The 17,209-nt window shown below is 43.3% G+C and overlaps 1 protein-coding gene across 6 annotated transcripts in view; it reads left to right on the forward strand.

Moving 5' to 3' along the window:
- Nucleotides 1-17,209, forward strand: part of DLG2 (discs large MAGUK scaffold protein 2) — a 5,493,568-nt gene that overhangs the window by 3,286,394 nt on the left and 2,189,965 nt on the right. The gene's annotated exons all lie outside the window — the stretch shown is intronic.

Genomic DNA, 17,209 nt, shown 5'->3' on the forward strand with positions numbered 1-17,209 from the left:
TAACGTTAGTTCAGGCTCCAGGGACGTCAGAGAAGACACCCTAGGAGGATTCCACTTTGGGCCTCAGTGAATTGGATGAGTGGCCTCCGAATCACAGAAAACCCCCCAAAGTAATACAGAAATCACAAACACTTATGATAGGTAAAATACCTCATCCAACACAGTACCTCAACACAGAATAAGAGTTGCAGCTCTGTGGATTTGGCACCGTTTTCAGGAGCACAGAAGAACACAGAATATCGCTGGTTGGATTCACAGTTTGCAAGGTCCAGCACTCTGGTGAGGGTACATTTGAGACCTGAATCATGCCTTTGGATATCCAGCAGGATTCCCCTGATGTTTCAGTGAGATTTGGAATTCAGACACTGTGCACTACCAAATAGCTTGAAGTCACATGGTATTGGGGTATTGCAGCCCCGCAAGGTCGTAGCACAACATGGGATGGCTCAGAATGCAGGACTTCTTGTGTCTAGTGGGCCTCACCAGGCTCTAGGTTGGGATCCTTGTTTTTTGGAGTCCCCAATTCAATTGGAATGAAGGGCTACAGCATGCTCCGGTTACACAGCAGGCTCTCTGGTCACTGGAAATTGTCTCACCCGCGGGTTCTTCATCTTCCTCTTCGGTTTTGGTTCCAGTGTTCGACTACTTGTTCAGCTTCCAGGATCAGACTTTTATGCAGGAACCCCGCCAATCAAACAGCCATGCAACATTCAAATTTGTGGGGTTGGCAGTCCCTTCACGACCGATTAACTGGATTCTCGGCTGCAGAGTTTTGGACTCCTCCCTTGCTTCCTGCCTTTGTAAAAACACTCTGGAGCCTGGGTCACTGTGTATGTCAGGAGAAGGAGCAAGAAAGGACAGGGAATGCTGAAATGGCAAAAAAGGTAGCCTGGGCCATTTTGGTAAAAGGCTTTACCAGGGCTATGGAAACAGCCCACGATGAAGGTGCACCAAATTAATAAAAGGTTCACTGCCACTAGCCATTAAAGGTAAATTTGTCCTTGTAACATAAATATTACATTTAAAATGAGAAAGGGAAACTCAGTATCTCCCCGGAATTCCATATAAGGTGGGGGCTGGTGGTGTCACCTAATAAAATGTAAAAGGCATCCAAAGATCCTTTCTAGCCTTGGGAACAGTAGTCACAAGATTAGCCAGAGAAAGTTAAAAGGGGAGCCCCTATGGCAATCCATCAACAATAGACACTTATTTCCAAAAATATGTCAAATATGTCAAAGACGATAACTTTCAAAAGACACTATGGAGAGTCTTTAAAATGGCACCCTAAAACGAGTAATAGACTTCATGAGCGTGGACAAAGATTCATATTCACTGATGTATAGGGAAAAATAATCTACCAGTCCATCAAAAGGTTCTGGGGTTGACACAGGTCATTAATATGAAAATCTTACCTAACAGCATCTAAAACATATAACACATAAAATACCTGCATAACATACATTTATCAATCAAATCTCAGTTTAACAGTTAATATTATAAAAAAAATGCATTTCCTAAAAGAAAAATGAATTAAACAAGATTATATGAATTTTTCAAAAATCTAAGCACCGGAAACTTCAGAATTACAACTCTTCCATGCAAAATATTCCCCCAGAGATATTCCCTTGGTACTCATTAAGCACATGCCACATATTTGCTCAAATGTTCAATACTCTGCCTTCAGAGTGCTGTGCAGTAGAGCAATAAGTGAGGAAGGGTTTCTATTTCATCTGGAGATTTACAATATCGACAATGAGCAGAGGCTCCAAACAAACATACCAATAGAATTTCCACAGTAGGCAAAACATGAGCATAAAGCACATTAAGTCATTCCTCATCCTACTAGGGAAGCATTTCAAATAAGGTTCCAATGAGTCAGGATCTTTTTGAGGGGATATAATCTGACCATAAAGGTGAGATTTTAATACATCCTTAATAGTGGTTGCCTTAGCTCTTCTCTGTATTACCTTCTTCACTTTCATTGCATTTCCCAATCATGTTTTCAGATACGTTCCCAAATTTTCCAGGGACAACAAGCAGTCAAAATAAATTTCATAAAGAAATCCAGATTTCAGAATCGTTTCCCTCACCTCTCTACTTAATAAACAATTGAACATTTTTTCAGAGTTAACAAAAAGTTTCCTTAGTAGACTTAGCCTTCTCCATTCCATTTAACTTTGTAAAGACTGAAGCTCTAATTCGTAGCGAATTGCTGAGAATTTAATGCAATTCAAGATGTGATGTAACACCGATTGCCAGAATACTTCCCCAATTCCATGATGTACCACTTTGGGAAAAACCCCAATCCGTAACATAACCCGTGGATCACCTTTGCAGTATAATACTTTAATGCAGGTAGTAGTGAAAATGTAACACATTTGATATCCATCTTTCTCTTTTGAGCTGACAACTTACTAGCTTTAACCCTTAAAGAGTACCTGTAGAAACATGTGGTGGGGTGTGCAATAATCGGATAGCACAGATATGTCATACTGGTTCTTTCTTGTAATTTATTTTGGTTAATAAACCAAGTAAAGTTGGTCCTCTTTTTTAATTCAGAATGATAGTCTTCTGTGGGTTAATACTTAAGTAGTTTATGGTCATATATTGATTGAATGCCTCTATCAACCTTTGAAGACCCTAAGGGGTATGATCAAACAAAACAAAATCATCTGCGTAGGCAGCCCAATAAAATGTAAACCCACCAATTTTAGTAGGCACAAACAATGCTCTTTGAAGAGCCTGGCCAACATCTGAAACATATAAATTAAATAGGCATGGAGGCAGAATGCAGCCTTGTCTTAAACCATTAGAAGTACTTATAGTTTTAGTCAAGTGCCCCTCATTGTTCAGTCACACTTGAATCTGTGAGCCTTCGTGAAGATATATTAATATACTTAATAGCTCCCCCCCCCGCCACCCCTGCAGACCGAATTTGTTTGGTTAGCTGAAAAGAATAGACATATCCACAAGGTCAAAAGCCATGGAGAGATCCATGGAGGCAACATAGTTTGGTATGGAATTCTTTCATACTAAAATCAATCTGAAGACTACGAAATAACAGTCCTCCACAGTCTGTTCCCTTGGATGTCAGGAAGCCCATCTGACATTGATCTAAAACATTATTATGGTTACTCCAGTCTTCAATATGTTGCCATAGAAAAGAGGCAAATGATAGATGGGGCCTCCCAACATGTGGCGGGTCTTTCCTATCAGCCTATATAGCCCCAAACCTCTATATTATGGCTCCATAAAAGCCCCTGTGCAAATGTACCGGTCACATGGGGTGTTTGTACCCACTGTTCAGGTAACGAATCCCCAAAAGAATAGTCACCCAAATCCCTAGTTCCACCATACATCATAAGGTCAAGTTCTGATCTTGCCAGGGAATTAGATTCAGCATTAAAATCTCCCGTGATAATGACCTGACAACCAGTAATTGATATAAACCAGTCTTCCAATATCAAATTAAGTTCCTTTAGGGTTTTGTGTAATATATCCCTAGGATTCCAATAGACATTTACCAGTAAAATATGCCTAAAACAAAAATAATCATCCATTTCCATTACCACTGCAAAGATACCTTTGGTCACAATCCGGTGAGAAACCACCTATATGCCTGAACCTGTTTGTATGTCAATAACCAAACCACCCGCCGGTTATCCTCACAGGCCCTGGATTGCAGGCTCACTCACTATTTCATAGCCATCCAACACAGGCGGGCCACCAATCAAGTCTCTTCTGAGAATATTATTGGAAATGTACTAAGAAATCCACAAAGATTCTTATCTGTACACAAATGGGTATTCCAAAAGACTTAGTTTAAGCTAAATTAAAATCTAAAGGTGGGTGTTAACATCTTTCAACTGTGAAATTGAATCTCTAAGGGTCAAGGCTAGCCAGCACCAGTTGATCTCATCATGGTCATTAGTTTTCTCCCTAAGGGGGCACTCCTCTTCCATACTGACTTCCAGTTTGTTTTGTACCCTTGCAATCCCCCTATCAAACTATTTGTTTGCTTTTTCAGATTTAAATGGACAATATCATATTCAAGTTTATGAAGGTTAGAGGCTTCCTTCATTAATGCCTCATATACCATCATAGATGGAATCACCAACCTCACATGGTGATATCTCAGAGGAAGAGCCTGAATATTTTGTTCTTGAACATTAAGTGAATGGGTGATATGAACTCCTATTATAGGGCCATCTGTTTCCACAAAGCTTTTCTGATCTGTAATAAAGACCTCCTCTACGTCCTTTCGGGTTGTTATTCCTATGTTACTCCTTGCGCTATTGTCAAGATGACGACCCACCCAGGATTCCTTCCCCGATGACTGGATTTGAGATTCCCTTGGTGTAGTATGTTCCTTACAATTCACCTGTTAGCTACCTCAGTTAATCCATGGGTCTTCGTCCCCATTACAATAGAGGGTTTAGACCACGTCTGAGTACTGAGCTCTTCAGCAAATTCTGTTATTTTTCGTGGAGGATTTAGACATACTGCCCTGACAGTATCTAAGTTAAGGCATCCAACATCCTGTGCTCTCAGATCTTCCTGAACAATCTCACTCCTCATAGGGGTTCTTCTAGATGTGTGGTTGGGAGTAGTTACTTCCCTCCCACTCCTTAAGCATTTTGTGGGGGTTTTCTGTGGGACAGACTGTGGCTGTTTAAAAATATCAAACAGACCAGTTTCTCTCTGTGAGGTATGCTTCCCACCAACCACTCCCTTCCTCTGTCCTTTTTGTTTCATAGTATCTACTAACCGTAGGTCTGTCTCTTCCTGGTAGTCTATTAAATCTACTTTGTCTTCCCTCTTGCTTCTTTCAATTCCTAAATCGATAACAGATAGATTAGAAGTATTTTCCCTCCAGTCCTATTCACAATCTTTCCCCAACCTTCCCCCCTCCGAGGGAGGTCAGGCTCGCCATCATGATATGTGTCAAGCAGATCCTGCTGAGCCAATGTCCGTAAATATTTATGGGAGGTTTTCTTAGAAATGTTTAGTTCTGTTGTAAACGTTTGTTTATTTTTTTCTACCTTTATTCAATCATTTGTTATTTTGGGAAATCTGCCCCAAGCAATTTTCCCCAGGACTCTTCTCCTCCACTGTAAGGTTTACCAATCCCCCCGCCCGCCCCCGACTAATCTCGACTCCCACCTCTTGCTTAATCAAATGTATGGTGGGGACATCATTACACACTCTTGTAGGGGGATAGTCTAACGATACTAGGTCAAGCTCAGCATTTAGTTGTTAGAATACGACTGAAGGTGCCGCAGCCACCGATAGACATTCACGATTCAATGTATTCAATCGAGCCATCAACAAGGAAATGTCTTTTAAGTATGCAGTATGTATTTTAAACTCAGAACAGAGAATCTCCTCTAGGGTATGAATAGGCAATAATAGGGTTTAGGATAACCCCACTTCAGATGCGCAGGGAGTTGCCTGTTTCTGCACAGAAGTGATCCTAAAGTCATCCCCTTCCTCTTCTTGTAGATGTTTGGATGGAGCAAGCAGGGAGACTTCAGCCGAGGAAAAGATTGGAGGCTAATTTAAAAATGACTTGTTTAAGGACTCAACGGTCAAAACACCTTCACTGAGGGAATTTTCCAGGATTTGATTCTGTATAACCTGAGGCAGGGTGTCAGGTACCTCAGAGAAACTCAACTCAACAAGGGCCATTTCATTCCTCGCGTTGCCCGTTGCCTCAAAAGATATAGCCGTTATCAGTCTATCAGTCATAGCCATATTGGCCTGCTCAAAAGCAGAAGGAGAAAGGGGAGCTCAAGTGCGCAGGACAAGCTATCTCTTCTCTTAGAGAATATGAGGGCACAGCTATGGTGTCTTTTTTAAGTACCGCCACCCTCTCTTTTTTCCTCATGCTTACCAGACTGAAAGGTAAGTATCAAGAGTGCAATTAGTTATACTTTAATACTTGTATTAGGGGTCAATCTTCCACTCCAATGTATTAACTTAAGACAATCAAAAAAATTATATGATTTTGATTAACGTTAAAAACCTTGCATATGCTTAGGAAGGCAACACTCCCCGAAAAGTAGACTAAATTTATTCTCTCACACAGATCCACAAAGCTCCTCTTTGCTTATCGTACGTTGTTACACTCCAGATGGAGACTTCATAGAATACAAAATACACTTGCCCCCGAGCCAGCGGAACAGCCAACAGCACTCTTGCATGCAGATTTGCGCAGCCCAGTGATATGTTCCTCTTTCCAGGCTGCAGGGGCCAGGGCTTAAATTACCTCTGTCTTTAAGCCTGTAGTCTATTAAAAATACAAATGACATATCATTTGAGGGATATTGAATGAGGCAGGAGGTGAAAGGAGAGTACAGTGGTGGGGCAATGGATGAGGTAGGAGTAAGATGCATGTCTATTGCCTTGCATTATTTTCGAGGCATTGATTTATGTGTGTGTGAAATATACTCTGCTCTCTACCACCTCCTACCTCATCCATCGCCCCCACCACTGCACTCTCCTCTCACCTCCTGCCTCATTCAATATCCCCCACATACCACTGTACTCTCCTCGCACCTTCTGCCTCATTCAATATTCCATCGCTTGCAACTGTTCTCTTGCCTCGTACCTCAGTCGTTATCCACAGCTCACCAATGTTCTGGCCCCTTTGGCCCACCTGATCTCTACCTTCTCCACTAACTTTCAGTGTTATGCTGATGACATTCAGCTCTCTTTCAGGCTCCCCTCAGCCTTCTCTTCTCTTCCTCTCATTCCTGACTGTCTATCCGTGATTCAGGATTTGTTTTCCTCCAATGATTTCTGCCTTAATGTCAGTAAGATGGAGATCATTCTCATTGGGACCCCTGCACCCTCTTTCCCTCTCTCACTCTGGCCTCCCTCCTTGGGCCCTCTTCCTTCTTCTTCCAGTGAGGCTAAAAACCTTGGTGTCATCTTCGACTCCACTCTCTCCTTCTCTACTCACGTCATGGACCTTTGTAAGAAGGCCGACTACCAGCTGCCCCCCCCCCAGTGGTATTCTTCCTTTTCTCACTTTCCCCCAAAAGCTCACTGTCTCCAGGGCCCTGGTTCTCTCTAGGCTGGACTACTGCAACAGCCTCTTTCTCGATCTGCCTTTCTCTACACTCTGCCCTCTGCAACTAATCCAGAACAGGAATGTGAGACTTGTCCTTGGCCTCTATCCCAGGGCCCATATCTCTCCATCCCTGAAATCTCTCCACTGGCTCTGGGTGGCTGCAAGGAACAAGTTCAAGACCCTCGGCATTATTCCACAAGGCTTTCTGTGGCCGGGGCCTGCACTCCATCCAAGTCTCTCTTCCGAAATATCTTTCTTACCGAGTCCTTCCCTCAGCTACACAAACCTCTCTGAAGGTCGGATGCTTCTCCAGGCAGAGAGTGGGGGGTAGAGCTCTCTCCTCTGTAGGTGACTCCCTCTGGAATGTCTCCCTGTCCGTCCCAGACTTCAGCCAGACCACCTACATTTCCGGAAGCAGCTCAAGACCTTCCTTTTCTCCTCTGCTTTCTCTCTCTCTCTCCCCTGCTGACCTATCTGTCTAGTGTGCTGACTGGTTGCTTGGCTACCCCCAGACTCTACTGGGTACCAGGCTCCTCCATGATCAGTCTCCCCTGAACTGCCTCCGGGCCTACCGCACACTTATGGACTGTAACTGTAACCCACCAGTCCCCTGCCTCCTTGCACTTACCCAGAGCTGTGCTGCCCTGGCTGAACTTACTCAGAACAATGCTGCCCTGATTGAACTCCCCCACTCTTTCCCTGGCACTTCCCCCTCCTCCCTTCCCCCCGCACTTTGGCGCAATAGGAATGACACAAGGCCTCTTAAGATTGTTTGTCTTGTCATCCCTTTGTCTTCTCTCCCTTTTCTTGACACTCCTAGAAACACTTTTGTATAGGCACGTTATAAATAACATATCATACCATATCTCAGCTCCTATAGCATTTATTATAACCCCACTCACAACTTTACTCTGCTCTCACCTTATACTGTATTTATTATCAACCACTCACCTGTAAGTCATTTCAATCTGGCACACACCCAAGTCAGCGCCTAGCATGTAGTGCACAACTGAAACCCTTATTCATTTTGGTCTAAAAGTTCTTTATTCTGAATGACATACCACTCATATCACGCCCTTCTCCTGGACCCCCCCACCCCCCGGTAACAATGAACCAGGAGTTAGGCTGGTTTGCAAAGGTAAATATTTATTTATGTATTTAAAATTTGATCATAATATGTTTTAATGGGTACACAACAATCACCAATAGGGTGATGTAACACTGAATAATATCTTTAATACACAAGGAGTAATTAGTGAGCAAAACAATTCAGCACAGAAATTATACTTTTGTGTTGGTTCAGATCTGATATCACTGTGGTTAGAGGATCCCCCTGCACACCCCTCAACCCCCACTAGGTAATGTAAAGAGATAAGAGGAGAGAACAGGTTTCAGGAATGGCATAATTCAAACAGAATATCAATCCCACTTTCCCCCAGCAGACACAAAAGAAAAGTTGACTATCCAGCTGTCAAAATGGCTTTTAAATTTATCTTTAGAATGGACTGGGCAAAAACACCAAATATGGTCAAAATTGCTGAAATTGTTATACATTCTTATGGGAGCCACTTTGGATAATTGCACACAACACAAGCAATGATTAAATCCCAAGAAAACATTTGAAATCTTAAAATTCAAGTCAGAAGCAATTAAAATCAGTTTTACATGTGAAAAATTTCCCAAAACGAAAATTTCCGGCAACCTTTTCACAGTGCGATATTCACGATAACGGGAGAATTTAGGTGCTATGGATAGATATGAATGTTAGATACAAGCAGGGGTTGTAATTTTGTTTCTATCACAAAAACTGAGGGAGTAACAGACAATTTAGTAGAGGTCGTTTTTTCAAGATAGGTGCAAGAAGGGAAACAGGAGCACACTTTTAAAATGACAAATAGGTTGCTTACACTAGAGGATGACTATGAACAAAACGAATACCACACAGGAACACAGTCACTTGATCAGGGTGACTGCCTGCTAAGGAAACTCACCTTCTTCAGATGAGAAAAGATCAGCACAGAGATAGTTTTAACACTACTAGTTCTAGAGAAAAGATAGGATGGTTGGATGGAGGGTTCAGACAATGTAAAGATACTCCTAACAATACCGGTTCTGAATACAAGATAAGCAGGGTCTCAGATAGGGATAAGACTATGCAAAGTACATATGCTAGTGACACAAGTCTTCCTATTTATACTCACTGGATACATTTTTAAATGGAACTACCAATTCTGGTCAGGGGATTGGATCTGGTTTAGGAAAGACATCTGGCACATCGGACTAGGCAGGGTCAGCAAGGCGCTCTGGGGACAGCACGGCACAGGGCTAGACAGGGTCAGCAAGGTGCTCTGGTCACAGCACGGCACAGGACTGGATTGGATCTGCCCTTCTTGGTTCTGAGGTTATTTCTTTTCAGCAGGCATGCAGTAACAGCACAGCCCGGATGTATTATGATGCTTTCCCTTAGGCTTGTGGGTTTCGGTTCTGGAATTTGAGACCTAGCTGAGAATGGTTCAGCTATGCAGTGGGCCTTTTTTCTTTGCCACGTTCTGGAGTCTGGAGCAGGGAAGATGTAGATTTTAACATCAGGGTGCTCCGCCAGATTCAGGATAGTGAGTGAATCTGTCTGTCCTTATGTGTGGTGAGCTGTCTCTATTTATGCTATGAAATGACATTATAAAGGGGGTGTGTGGGCTGGAAAGCGTGCCCCTTTGAAAGGTGATTGGGTCAGAGTCTACTCTCTGTCTTGATAGGAGGAGAGAAACGGAGTGTCATCTTTATGGTGCAATTTTATGAGGCTGAGAATCCACACCTAGCCCCAGGAACACAAAATTGACTTTTGCCAAAATACATATTTCCACATATGCAACCTCTATGAAAATCACATATACAAATTACATATTTCACATAGCAGCTACTCCTCAAAACCCCGTAGCTGTGGGATCTTGTCACCTACTAGCTCATTCATGTACCCCTCACACTCTGCTGTTCCCTCCTCTGACCTCCTATTGAATGTATTATCCTGCAAATAAGCACTGTTCTCTCCTCTGACCTCTTACCTCATTCATTATCTCCAGAACACCATTGTTCGCTCCTCTCACATCTTACCTCATTTATTATCCCCCACTCACAACTGTTCTCTCCTCTCAACTCCTACCTCATATATTAACCCCCACTCACAAATGTTCTCTCCTCTTACCTCCTACCTCATTTATTATCTCCCATTCACCACTGTTCTCTCCCAATAGACGGTCAATCATTTCCCAGATTTCCTTATTTTATAATTATTTGTTTATTGGGAAACATGGATTGGGGGTTCTAGTATGTTTTAATGTTTGTGTAGCAATAGAAACATGATCACTGTGTAAGAGAGACATAATGGTACAGTGATTCTATGAAGGCACTGACGTTGTAAATGAGGAAAGTTTTCACATGTGTTGCAGTGAGTAGAAACACGCGTGTGGTGTGGGGGAAAGACGCCATAGGACAGCTATGTTCTTGTTGCCATTAAGTGTTGCAATTATGTTGCCATTTAGCTTGTGAACCCCTGAAACATTTCTCCAGGGAGGTACACGTGCCTTACTTTAACCTTTAATTTATAATAGTGGGTGCTTCCCACAGAATGAAGAAGCACACAATGATGAGTAAGTTAATCAACAAGTATATTACCATCAAATGATAATCCTGTCAGCAGTGATGGTTTGCAAAAGGATAGACCATCGCTCGACAAACTTGGGACACAGAATGGATCATCATTTTAATTTCGAGCAAAGTACCTCATTTCTTTAGGACAGTGGTATGTTGTGTGGTCCCCAAAAATAAAAACATTTGTACTCAGTGATTGAAGTGAGCCGGAATGTTCGGGAATGGTGTTTCACTAATTTCGGTTTACCATTCCTCTACTTTTTACAACAATATTCATCTTTCTATACAGAGGATTTGTCCTTTCATGTCCATGTGCAAGTGTAAAGTTGTAATATGAGCCTTAGTCGCTAGTCACTTAGACTACTGCAATGCCCCGGCTGCAACACCTTGCTTCCGCCTATCATCTCCCCTGCCGAGACCACAGTTCCACTACTTTTTTCGATACAGTTCTACCACTGTTTGTACATCATGTTAGAAACAATAACACATGACGGAAACTCAATCCATGTGTCTTAGATATGAATGAAATAAAAAGCAAACAGAATAAAACATATAATGGGCCTCATTACGACCCTGGCGTTAAGGGTTTAACGGCGCCGTAAAAGGTGTCGGCACCGTTAAACCCTTAATGCCTGATTACGAGGTCCCTTTGCGGGACCCGACCTTAACGGCTGGTTTGTCCAGCCGTTAAAGTATGGACCCACAAAGGGACTTTGGTGCTAATAACGGTACCGCAATTCGCGGTACCGTTATTAGTGCCTTCCCCATTCCCATTGAGCCCTATGGGGCAAAAATGGGAATGAGGAAGGGCCATGGCGGCATGGGGAATTACTGCCCCACCAACCTCAGAATGGGGTGGTAATTCCCAATTCCGCCATGGCGGACACCGGCATGGACCATGGTGCTATTAGCCTGGGTCGTAATGAGGCCCAATGTCCAACAATGTTAAAGCTAATGGCACCCAGTTGATCTTCATTCTAGTGGGCTCACCCTTGCCTGAGAATAGCGACTAGCCGGCCTCAGGCTTTTTCAAGATTTGATGATAGAAGATAATATCTGCATGAAAGCAACATCTCACTTACCTTTACACACCCCAAAAAGAATGCTTTCCTTCCTGAAAATGTCTCTCAAAGTGGAATTGATTGGATCCAAGGTCATGTCCCGTTTGCACAAGTACAGCAGTCTCTATCCTGGCCTCCTTAAAAAACTTAATTCACCAAAATCAACCTATACAGCAAGACGAGGGTGATACAGCACAAAGCAGCCAGACTCATTCCAAGACAAGGGTGATACAGCACAAAGCAGCCAGACTCATTCTAAGACGAGGGTCATACAGCACAAAGCAGCCAGACTCATTCTACGACGAGGCTACTTCACCACAGCTTTAAAGTCTCTTCAGTAGTTGTCTGTCTAAGTGACAAAAGGTTTTAAAAGCCTGTGCTTTATCCATAATGCCTTTTAGTGCAGGCTGGGGGTAGGTGGCTCTTTTACCTGCATCAGAAAATTAAACAAAAAAAAACTATTGTGTCTATTTGATGTATCTGTGTAGGTGCAGTGTGAATCACTAAAGGAAGGAGATTTGTTATATTGTGCCTGAGTGTGTTTGTAATGTTTATCAGTAAAGGAAGGAGATGTGTTGTGATGTGCTTGTCTCTGCATGTGAAAGCTTTTGATGTCATGTGGAGTGTTGCCTTGTGAATGTCGGAATGTTTACCTAAGGATTCCACACCCAGCCAGTTAGAGCTCCCCAGTCTGGTTGATGGGGGCTAGTGTTATGTCCTGTCCACTTATGTATATAACTTCATGTAACTGTGACTTAAGTACTTGTAACTACAAACAATTATATAAGTAATCCCAAGAAGCCTGGAAGTCACTTTACAACAAAAACAAAGCCCTTTCAGACTCCCCGGAGTTTCCTATAGTTTTGTTTTATTGCTTAGCATTCCTAAGCCCCTCTCTCTTTCTGACTTACAGAACAGAATTCTTCAGCCATGAATGATTTGTTCCTCCCCACCCACTGCCTGCAACTTCTTCCCCACCCTCTCCCTCTCCTCACCATTTGTGGAGCCTTGATGCGATTACATGACAACAGGCGTATACAAAATCAAACATTAATAAGTAATACGAAAACAGTCTGAAGGATTGTTTTGTAGAACATAATGCATGGTTATGCACATTAATAAAACATGTGTTTTACTGTTAAAATGCTAGAGTAAAGTGATATATTTTTTGCGATAAATCCCCCTTTTCCTTTACATTTCTAAAAGCACTTGCTGAACAGCTATAAAAAGCAGATACACATAACTTTTGCCGAGAAGAATGCTTCATGACCAATACAATGCTAGCAACTGTGAACATCATCACAATACATGGCTCATGTTGGCATGTGACCATAATGTGGCAACAGTTGGTAAATGGCATCTGCTGGCAAATCACTAGCCAATGCCTACATAAAGCCAAAACAGTTGGTATTGCCAAAGCTTGTTTTTCTCTTTCAGCTAAACCTTGGAATCCATGGTATCCTTTTGTTTACCTTACTTTATACAGGAAAGCTGTTATGTGCAGCAATATATGGCATTGTTAAGTTTTTCTAGTATCTTCGTGTGCTCCTCCCCTCCATTTTGTCCATTCGTGGGCCAGAGGGGCTATTGGAGCGATAGTGTGTGGTGTTGAGGGCTCATGGCACTAAGTGACTGCAACGTACTGTAATTCTACAGAACCTAGCAAATTACCTTTAAATAATGGAACAGATTGAGGTGGGTGGGCTGGTGTGCTGGAGAAGTCCACATCCAGAGTAAAGAAGGAGGTGCGAGGGAAGAAGGCTGAATCACATGGGTGTTGCATCTTTTGTAAATTGAGTAATGGGTTAATTTGGCACCAAATAATGCTGGAGCAGCGCCCGGTCCACACCCTACTGCACATTCATTTCACCTGCAGTCCAGTACGTGCTTTGTTTGACCTGAATTGCCCATCAGAAATGTGTGAACAGCCTTAACACCCATTGCCGTGGGCTTTCTATGTCAGTTTGAATGTTTACTTCATGTGTTATGTGTTTTGTCTCTCTGCTACTCTAACCAGCCACACGTTTGGATATAAACCATGAGTGGGTTGCAGCCACACTCCACAAGGACATTTAAGGAAGGTCACAGAAAGATCTTCAGCTGAGTCTTGCAGTGTCTGAGCCTCAGACATGTTTTATCCAGGCGGCTACCATAGCAGAACCTGTGTTCATGCACCCACACACCAATGAATCATCGACTGTTGTTTCAACAGAAATGTTATGACATTGCGACCTTGTCACCAAATTATATCTACCAACAGCCTAGTGTATATATTTAATACACAATATAGACTTAGCCGGCTCCAAAAGGAGGTGGATTGCGGGAAACTTGTGGCTGAATGTCCATCTCCACCCTTGCCACCTTGCTGCATCAATGCATTTTGTTAAATGGATGCTACTTTTGCAGCTTAAAACAACACAATCCCAGAAAATTGACTTGTGCTGTGTGTTGTTGGAGAAGAACTGAGAGAAAGGAGCTTGGGCTTAGTAGCTGAGTTATAAGCATTTTGAGGTGAAGACCGATCAATGGAGGCTGGAGTAGGTTGGGAGGAGCAAAATACCATCAGAGAGGTTTACAAGAAAGGGGAGAAAATATACCACAGAGAGCAGGTGGGGATTAACATCAACCCCTGCTGGAGAGAGCCAACTGGCTAGAGGGAAGTATACCATCAGACAGCTAGAGGTGGAGGGAGGAGAACAGGCTGAACCCCTGATCACGACACGTATGGAGATTTCAGTGTACTGGGTTGGTGCAGGGAAGTTGCATGAAGCAGGATGTGGTGTGAGATGTGTAGCCACACTAGGGACCTGAGAGATTATGGTCCTTAGTTCAGGGAAACAAGTCCCGTTGCCAAGTCTTAGGCCGGGGAGTTACCCCCAGACTTCCTCTAAAGAGTTGAAGTGAAATGTTGATGCTTTTGTGGTGTTGCCGGAGAATCACCACTATTCACGCTGATGAAGAGGACTCACGCCTTCACCACAGCACTTAACAAACAGACAGACAAAATATACATGTTGTGCTAGGTATTGGAGCCCACAACGGCTGTGAGTGATAATAATTCTCCTAACTGTTAAGTTGGTTTTCTTTGTGAAGAACTCTGCACTACCCCAATCGTTGGGAAAAGCCATTCCAACCTGAGGAACAGGCCTGGTGGACAGCTATTTTCTTTTCCCTTGTTACATTATTCCCCACACCTTACTTAAGAGACCCTCACTCAGATCACCCTGCCATGCTCACATCTATAAACATATCAGGGGGATGTGACCTGGAGCGCAAGTAAGCAAGAAGGCTCTGTGAGTGCCTCCGACTTGGACAGAGCTTTTGGGCCAAGGATACACCCCTTATATGGGGGGTTGAAGCTGCATCCAACACCAGCGGATTTATGAATTGCTGGGGCATTCCCCGGCCCGATTTGTATCCAAATCTCGAGGTGGTTGAGGAGTTTTAGGACTAACGAAACAATGACAATGGCAGCCCCGTCCTGAGCCTAGTTTGGGGGAGAGGTTTACGGGAAGAGGGTTTTGCGGTCCTGACCATGAGTGCCAGGAATCACAGGTGTAGGACAGTGGAAAGGGGCCTGTGGTGCCCTTGTTTAGTTGTGGAGCATGCCCGTACCAAGTTGGAAAACCGATGTTGCAGGCACAGTGAAGCCAATATAAGATTCATGGAAATGGTGGCCAGTGGTGAAGACCACAGCCGGCAGATGCCAGATACGTGCTGAGGTCCCTCTGCCTCTCCTCATGGTCATCCCTTTTCGAGCATTCTTCTGTTGGGCCGCACTCCTGTAACCCTTAAGCAAGCCCTCTTACATATCCATATAGCGCCTCAATGCCCGTGGGCTGTAGTGCGCTCTACAAATAATAAAAGCTCTTACTGAAGGAGGCGAGAGAAATTTAAGACCTAAAGTAAAGACTTTGTGCCAGTGAGCAAATGGGGCTAGGGCAGCCAGCGAGAGTCCTGACATGGCAAAGGGACCGAAGGGGTGAAGCAAACTGACATTGCATCACTTCCCCAACACAATACAGATAAACCCAAAAAGAGGGATAGAGTGGAAGTGATGGTCTACTCAAGTGAAACCCCTCGGGGAATACAGGCCAAAGGAGCTACTAAACCCGACCTTCAGCAGCTCCTCTCAGAGATTAAAAGGGAGATTCAAAATGGGACCGCTGGACTGTTGCAAAAGATAACAGCCCCAGATAAGTGCATGGATGAAACTGAAAATAGAGTGGAGGAGATGGAGGCAACTGTCTGTGAAAAATCTTTTGAAATTAGTGAATGTGCAGGCAAAATAGAAGCCCTGGGAGCACGTTGTGATGCCCCGGAAGAGAAACAGGAAGATACAGAGAATCGTTCCAGGTGCAATAATGTGCACATAAGAGGAATCCCAGCACAAATCTCTGAGGAGGAACCCACTGACTTTGTGAAGGATCTCTTTCAACACCTAATGAAATTACCTGATAAAGCGGATATGGAACTGGATAGAGAACACTGTACTCGTCCCAGAGCACAGTTGCAACAAAGGGGACCCCCAGATGTCTTAGGAAGAGTCCACTTTTACATGGTCAAAGTGCGGATCAGGAGATTGGTGAGGGAAACAGCTGACATTCATTTTGGAGACAATAAGGTATATCTATATCAAGACTTTACAGTGAATACTTTGATCAAGAGGAGGGCCCTCCAGCCAATGACTGAATGACTCACAGAAAAGAACATTGTAAATATAAGGGGGTTTCCCACTGCTTTGCATTTTACAGCTAATGGCACACAGTAGACCATAAAATCTATGAAGGGGATGTATGTACATAGTCGGGTAGAGACAGTGAGAAATAGTATTTGGGGCCATGGATGGAAATTTGCACTCAACACTTTTACCTCTGCCTTCATGAATGGACTCAAGCGATTGCTACATTTTGCCATATGCCACCTAATTGGGGTTCATACATTCCATGATGCAGGATTACACTGGTTGACTTAGTGCATGAGGCATTGTTTAGTGCAACTGATGACATTCCATGTACAGTGGCATGCTTCAAGTCAGCTGTGTTGCTCCGCATTGTTGGGAATACTTGTTAGTTGCCACAATAAAAGTTTGGTCTCAGCTTGTGTGCTGTTCAACCTTGCCACAGGGACTAGTTCCCTCAGGCATGCACAGTTCAGTTCTGACTGAAGTATAGGGGTGTGTCGTAGCTGCTGTGTCCATTTTCCTATTTTGCGTGATGCACTTGGCATGTTTCTAGGGATTTTACGTCATTTTTGTTCTTTTGTGATGTCAATGTGCTGACTTTCTCTTGTGCTGTGCATCCAGTTGTCTACTTCTGCTTAAAGTGTGTGTGCATTGCACCTCTGTGCTGTTTATTGTACCAATGAAATGTATGTTGTTTGATTGACTTGTGGTCCGTTGCGCTGGCATGTTGTTGTGAATCCTCTT

The sequence above is a fragment of the Ambystoma mexicanum genome, chromosome 7q (genome assembly GCF_040938575.1).
Source record: "Ambystoma mexicanum isolate Mex_15411 chromosome 7q, UKY_AmexF1_1, whole genome shotgun sequence".
Lineage (NCBI taxonomy): Eukaryota > Metazoa > Chordata > Amphibia > Caudata > Ambystomatidae > Ambystoma > Ambystoma mexicanum.